Source organism: Marmota monax, unplaced genomic scaffold (genome assembly GCF_021218885.2).
Source record: "Marmota monax isolate L192 unplaced genomic scaffold, Marmota_monax_Labrador192_F-V1.1 WCK01_AAM20220418_F8-fsc00004, whole genome shotgun sequence".
Taxonomy (NCBI): Eukaryota; Metazoa; Chordata; class Mammalia; order Rodentia; family Sciuridae; genus Marmota; species Marmota monax.
This window is the reverse complement of record NW_026692881.1, coordinates 10,420,816-10,428,795: the sequence shown is the minus strand read 5'-3', so window position 1 is coordinate 10,428,795 and position 7,980 is coordinate 10,420,816.

Below are 7,980 nucleotides of genomic sequence, written 5' to 3'. Positions count from 1 at the left end.
TGCTTTTCCTATATTTATGTACCTATAGTAAAATCTAATTTATACATTAGGCCGAGAAGAGATTAACAATAGTTAATAGAACAATTATAAATAATATAAATAGAACAAAATAGAACAATTATAACAATATTCTGTGACAAAAGTTATGTGAATATGGTCTCTCTCAAAAGATCTTATTATACTGTAAATCTAAGTAGCCTTAGCACATCCTTTCTTATTTCTTTCCTTTCCTTATTGAGAATTTTCACCTTTTCATTTAAAGGAAGCACTTCACTATTACCCTTTGGCATATCCAAATTGCCAGCATCACTCCTCTAATATTTTGGGGCATACTAAAGGTTTCTTAAACACAAGCACTGTTAAACTACAACAGTCCCTCTGATGCTGGGGTGGCTACTAAGTGATTAACAGGGAGGTAGTATATACAGCATAGATACGCTGGAAAAGGACAAGTCACACTCCAAGCTAGACAAAGCAGTACAGTGTGAAATTTTTACTATGCTATCCAGAATGATATCCAACTTAGAACTTATCGGTTGTTTATCTTTAGATTTTTCCATTTAAGTTTTGGACCACAGTTGACTGTATGTAGCTGAAATCATGGAAAGTGAAACCATGGATAAGGTGGGACCACTGTAGTCCAGAATAAGCATGAGAATCCCCAGGGACCTATTAAACTACCAAGTTCTGGTTTCAGTGCTAGAGGTTTGGAACTGGGTTGAGTTCAGGGCCTAGATGCCTGAATTATTAACAGTCCCTTAGCAATTCTGATGTGGGTGTTCTCAGAACCAGAACTATATATTTTTTCAGAAACAGTCCCTGGATCCCTATATTGACATAATTGGCCATGTCCTCTCCTTAAGCATGTCCCTTGGTTGCTATGATACAACATTTTCTTTTCCTTTCCTTCTTTTTTTTTTTTTTTAGTTTTGTGGGCTCTCTGATTCTATTCTCCATTTCCTGCTTCCTCTCCTGCCTGTGTCACTGCCCCCAGACTCTGCGCTCTGCCTGCTCCTCTCTTTGCAGTTTGTCCCCAGAAGCAGCGCTCCAACTCGGGCAGATGGTTCCCCACCTTGGCCTTCTAGTGCCAACCTCCTGGTGAGAGCTATGGAGCAGCATGAAATGATTTTGGAACAGAGATGAGATTCAGCCCCAGTTCTGGACAAAACTGTGAGGCAGGTGACACTGATCCTGATGCCCCATCGCCCCACTCTGCCTTTGCTCTTTCCTCTTGCCCAGGAGATCTCTGTGCTTTGCAGTTTTCTAATCAAATCACTTCAGCAAGAGAGCTGATCATTTTACACTGTCACACTAATGTGTTAACTCTCCCAGACATTTGCATTTTTAAAGCCTTTTATCTCTCTTTGTGAGTTCAACTCTTGTTCATGTGTTGAAGACATTTCAGGCTTCTCTTAGCAGACTGGAGAATTGAATCAGGACTGAGGAGGGAGGAGGGTGATCTGGTTTGGGAGGAGGCCTTCTCTTCCCCTTAATATTTTCTGGAGCTTAGACTCAAAAGCAGCTAGTAACACTGCTGGGAGGGTGGGGCTTGGCCTTTCTGGTCTCCTGTAAACCCCAGGGCCCTGGGCAGGGAGAAGCAATAACTACAGCTCCTGCAGATCTGTCCCTAGAAGTGCAGAGGGTGTGGGCAGACTAGAATTGGCAGTTTGGCTGGCTTCCTCCCACCCCTACCCCCACACTTAGAATGGCTGACTCCACTTCTTTCGGGTCTCAGTTTAAGCGGTCTCTCTTACAAGCAGCCAGTCTGACCACCCTGCTTACAAAGCCCCTCTTGGTGATTCTTTGTATCAGCAGCCGTTTCCCTTCATTGCATTGATCTCAGTTTGTAATTATTTTATTTACTTGTTACTCCTATCTGCATCTGGTGAGTAAGGCTCAAGAGGACAAGGACCATGTCTGCCTTGATTCCTACGATGCTCAGAGCATAATGCTGGCTCATGGTAGATAGAAAGTAGCTGTAGCAGAAGGAGTTATACCTCCACCATCTGGCACTTATCAGTCCTTGAACTGCCCCCAGTAGCTATCCTGGTGCTGAAAGCCTGAGGCAACACGGAGCAGTGTGAACGCATTACTGCTGGGATGGGGTAAGGGTACCTTGGAGGTGGTATCCAGAAAAATCATGAAAGGTTTTGAAATAGGCAAAAAAAAAAAAAAAAAAGAAAGAAAAAAAAAAACCCTCAGTAGTGTGTCTAGCACACTACTGAGTTGTCTAGATTGTCCCTGTCTTTGACTTCTTACAACTTTGTAGAAAACTGATAGTGATACAAATGATTCCTTTTTTTGCTTATTAAAAAAGTTCTGTTTAAATATACATGACAGTAGAGTATATTTTGACATATTATAAGTACATGTAGTATAATTTAGAATCCCATTCTTGTGGGTTTACACGATGTAGAGTTTGTGTCCAGTTCATTCTACTGTTTTTCCTATTCCCATCCACTCTCTTCCCTTCATTCCTCTTTGTCTAATCCAATGAACTTCTATTCTTCCCTCCCTCCCCACCTCTTATTGTGAGTAAGCATCTGCATATCAGAAAGAATATTTGGCCTATGGTTTTTTGTGGATTGGCTTATTTCACTTAGCATGATATTCTCTAGTTCCATCCATTTACTGAAAACACCATAATTTCATTCTTCTTAAGGGCTAAATAATATTCCATTATATATATGTACATATATATACATATATACACACATATATATATACATATATACACACACACATATATATATATATATACATATACATTTATATATATCACACTTTATTTATCCATTCATCTTTTAAAGGACAACAAGTTTGGTTTCAAAAGGTTAGCTATTGATACAAATGATTCTTGTCCTTAAGATGCAAATGAATTTTGTCAAGTGGATAAAATTGATAATTGCCCTGCATATTGGCCAGTTTTGCACCAATGTTGAAATTCATTTTAGCTTTCCTGACCTCCTACATATGTGTGTTCTTGGAATGCCCCTTTGAATTGGTTGTAGCATCTAACTGGTTACTCATTACTTAGTAAAATAAAACCTCTGACATGTTAATTTTATATTTATACATGAGTTACAATTTTAGTTTAAGAATTATTTTTTAAAATTGAACTTCACCAAAATCAAGAACATTTGTGCATCAAGGGATACTAACAAGGAAATGAAAAGTCAATTCACAGAAAGGGAAGAAATATTTGCAAATTATATCTGGAATATATATGCAGAATATATAAAGAACTAAAACTCAACAACAGCAACAAAACAATGAACCAAATTAGAAAATGGGCTAATAATTTGAATAATTCTACAAAGAAGATACACAAATGGTCAATAAGCACAATATAAGATGCTCAGTACCACTGGTCATTAGAAAAATGCAAATCAAAACTACAATGAGATACCACTTTATTCCTACCAGAATTAATAAAATTATAATCCTAATTTGTTTAAAATGGGAAATAAATGTTGGCAAGGATGTAGAGAAAGTGGCAATAGAAACTGATGTGTTTGCTGTGGAAAATAGTTTGGTGGGATTTAATAGTTTTATTAAATATTTATTAATATTTAATAAAATATTAAACCTATAATTTCCACATGACCAAATAGTTCTACTGCGAGGTATAGATACAAAAGACTTGAAAACAACTTGCCCAGATACTTGTACACCAATGTTCACAACAGCATTATTAACAATTGCCAAAAGGCAGAAATAACTGAACTATCAATCAGTGGATGAACACATAAACAAATGTGGTACATAAATACAATGGAATATTATTCAATCATTAAAAGTAATAAAATTTTGCCACATGCTACAACATGGATAGACCTTAAACGTTATGCTTAGTGAAATAAGCCAGACAAAGAAGACAAGTGTTGTGTGATTCCACTTGAGAAACCTAGAATAGGCAAATTCGTGTGTCACAGAAAGTAGAGGTTGCTGGGGCTTGTGGAAAAGGAGAATGGGGAACTGTTGTTTAATGGATGAAGAATTTTTTTGGAGGAAATAATGAAAAATCATGTGTATAGTTAGTGGTGGGTTATATAACATTGCGAATATACTTAATGCCACAGAATTGTCCACTTATAAATTATTAAAATTATCTTTTTTTCCCCGTGTCTTCATACATGTACTTAGGGTAATGATGTCCATCAAAAATTACCTTTTAAAATAAGGAGAGGTCATGGCCAGATGTGCTGTTGACAGCACCAGGATGGAGGACAGGAAATTCTAAAATTCTAGGTCACACTGCAGCTCACTTACTAGCTGTGGGACTGTTGACAGCTATTGCTGATTGTGTTGGGCCATGGGTCAGAAAGGGAGAAGACAAAGGAGATGTTTAGCCTCTGGCTTGAGCACCCAGGGGGGTGGCAATGCCTTATAATGTAATGAGAAAGACAGGTAGGGAATGTGGAGGGTAGTTTGGAACAGCACTTAAAAGTTCAGTTTTGGTCACATAAACTTGGAGACAGCAACAAGGAGAGATGTTAAGTGGAGAGGTTAACATGTAAGCCTGGAGCTCAGGAAAGAGGTCTAGGCTGGAGTTTTAAACTAGGATACATCAGAACATAGATGGGCCTCTGAGTCATAGGAATGACTGACAGAGTTAAGTAGAAAGAATACCTATGTCCAGCCCTGCGGAGTAGCAGGTAACCCAGAAGGCATAGACTTTGAGGAAGAGGGAGAGCTCTTTAATTATATGCTAATATTTACAATTAGAATAGTGAATCTCAAAATCTAAATTTCTAACTTCTCTTGAAAATTGAGTGAACGGTTTCAGCAATTCTAGCCTGAATTTCTATTGAATGCCTCCTATATTATTTAACAAAATTCCCGACAGTAAAGTGTGTAATAGAAAATTTCATCTTATAAATGCAAATTTTACTTTGGATGTTTTGCTTTTCCACAGCCAAAATAAAGGAGGACATGAACTCTCCAACTCCTATTCACCCCTGTTTACCTGAACCCATTTAGTCATTTATGTTTTCTCTGTGTGTTTAAGTTATTTCATTTCCTTCCACCAGTTGTCACCTTTCAGGGAATTTATTAATCAAGACAGGCTGTGTTAGTCAATTTTTTTTCAATGTGATCAAAATACATGACAATAGCAACTTGTTAATGGAAGAAGGCTTTATCGGGGCTCATGATTTCAAAAGTTTCAGCCCATGGTCAGCTAGCCCCATTGCTTTGGGTCTGAGATGAGACAGAACATCATGGCATACAGATGTGGCAGAAAAGCTGCTCAGTTCATGGCAACCAAGAAGTAGAGACGAGGTGGTGGGGGAGAGAAAGTATGAATGAGAATGAATTTAGGGGAGACATAGGCCCCAAAAGCACACCCCCAGTGACCTACTTCCTCCAACTATGCTCCATCTACTTACCCTTTCACTTCTTCCCAATAGTCCATTCAGTTATCAATGGATTCATTCACTGATAAGGTCAGAACCCTCATGATCCAATCATTTCCTAAAAACTCCATCTTGGAACGTTGCTACATTGGGACCAAGTCCTCAACATGTGAGTCTTTGGAGGACACTTCATATTCAAACCATAACAACATCACTTAGGGAAACTGCCTACTATTTGTGGTGAATCATCTGACCACACAGAAATCATGATACTATCATTGAATGCATGACTGACTTCATTGGATATTTTACTTGATCATACAAGCACACTCTATATGGTTCATTTAGTGTTCATAAATCGTGTGATTTAGTCAGTAACTACTTGGTGCCTGCTTACACCACGTAGTTGTTGTATGGGATATTTGGGGTCATTGGAGAATGTAGGGGACCTGAGATGACATTCCTAAACTCTTTTTCTTTGGGATGCAAAGCCGGTGGTATTGTTATGGTTTGAATATGAAGTGTTCCCCAAGGATTCACATGTTGAAGACTTGGTCCCAAAGTAGCAATATTCTGAAAAGGAGTTTGTAGGAAGTGATTGGATCATGAGGGTTCTGACCTTACCAGTGGATTAATCCATTGATAACTGAATGGACTGTTGGGAGGTGGTGAATAGTTAAACCCTATGGTTTAAGCATTTTGAACATAAGTCCTCTATCTCTGAAGTGTTTCTGGTCTCTCCTCTCTCAGAGTTAGGGGTTCCTTCCTGATATTCCCATAGCTTTCTGGGCCCATTCCTATTACTGCTCATCACAAGGTATTGAAATTACCTGCTTCTGTGTCCAACCCAGAGGTGAACTTTGATGGTGGGGTTGTATCTTTTTCATGATTATAGACCCTGAATCAGCCAGTCCTTGAGCAAAGATTCAGAGACACAGCACCTTCAAGCCTTCATATTATAGTGGCTCTCTTCCTTTGCAGTTCCTGTATGAGGCATGAATTCTCCATAGCCATATACAAAAAAATCAGCACATCAATTTTCTGGTGACATTTAGTGTTCCTGGTTTCTGCCTCACATCTCATCTGTCCGGGTAAGTGTCTCTCTATCTCTTAATCACAAGCTCCTTATCTACAACTGTTCTCAGAAAAGGGTTTTATAGACAGCCTGTCTCTGTTCTGGCCTCCTGGGATCAGGCCTAAAAATGACAATCAATTCATTTAGCTAATTGGTATACTGCTGTCTCTCCATTTTGCTTCCCAATGTTCATTCCAACCACAGTTTGTTCAGAGCAACCTCTCTGGCAGTCTCCTCCAGTCTTTTACACAAGTAAGTGACTGACCTTTGGCCAGCATGCAAAAGATAGCCACTGGACTGTGCCTCTGTTCAAGGACCCAACTTTGCCATGGGGATTGTGGAGTTGCCTTCTTCAAGATCTGGGCTTATAAATGGAGAGGAAGTACAGGCTGACCTTGCCAAGTGTTCAAGGCCTGGGCACTTTTAGTCTTTTGGATGCTGACCAGAGTCTTTCTCAGCACTTACAGAGTTCCCACCTCAGTGCATACAGGAAATTTGTCTTTGAGTATGTAAGCATTTACGTGGCATAATTTCTGAGGCCCCAGGAAATCCCACCTATCTGCTCTCCGATCTATTCTTTCATGCCAAAAACTGTTTTAATTGACAAAACGTCCAATGATCAATTAGAATCAAAGTTTTAAAAACTCCTAGGAACAGCTAAATTTTTCAAAATGTGAGCTTTTTTATTAAATGCAGCATACACACACAAAAGTGCACAAATCAGAGGTGTTAATGAGTCACTCGTAATATGAACACTAAACACAGAACATTGCCATTTTCTGAGAAGCCCCTGCCTCCTGCCTTGTGCCCCCTTCCAGTCATTCCCTACCCTCCACCAGGGAAACCGCCATCTTGGCTTAGAACAAGATAAATTACATTATTTAGTGTTTTTTAATTGGTAGATAAAATTTTATGTATTTATTGTTCTGAATACATATATAGTGAGGAATGACTAAATTTAGCAAATTAACATATGCATTATTTCACATAGTTATCATATTTATTTGTTTTAGCCTTCATATAAGTGGGATCATATATGTATTCTTCGGGTTATGGAGTGCTGCTCAGTGTTATAGTGTCAGCTATGCTACTGCACATAATTTAACTTTATTGCTGTCTAGTATTCCACTGTGCAAATAAACCACGAATTACTTAACTATTCTAAAGTTGATGGACATTTAGGTTGTGTTTTAGTAATTTTTGTTGCTGTGACCCAAAGACCTGACAAGAACAATTAGAGGAGGAAAAGTTTTCCTCATGGTTTCAGAGGTCTCCACAGACAGTCTACTCTCTATCCCTGGGCCAGAGTAAAGCAGGATATCATGGCAGAAGAGTATGGTGGAGAAAAGCAGATGAAAGTATGGCAATCAGGAAGCAGAGAGAGCTCCACTCACCAGGACAAAATATAAACTTCAAAGGCACGCCCCTAGTGACCCACCTTCTCCAGTTACCCTTTACCTGCTTACAGTTACCACCCAGTTAAACCATGTCAGTGGATTAGTGCAATGATTAGGGGAAGGCTCTGAAACCTCTAAACTGTCTCACATT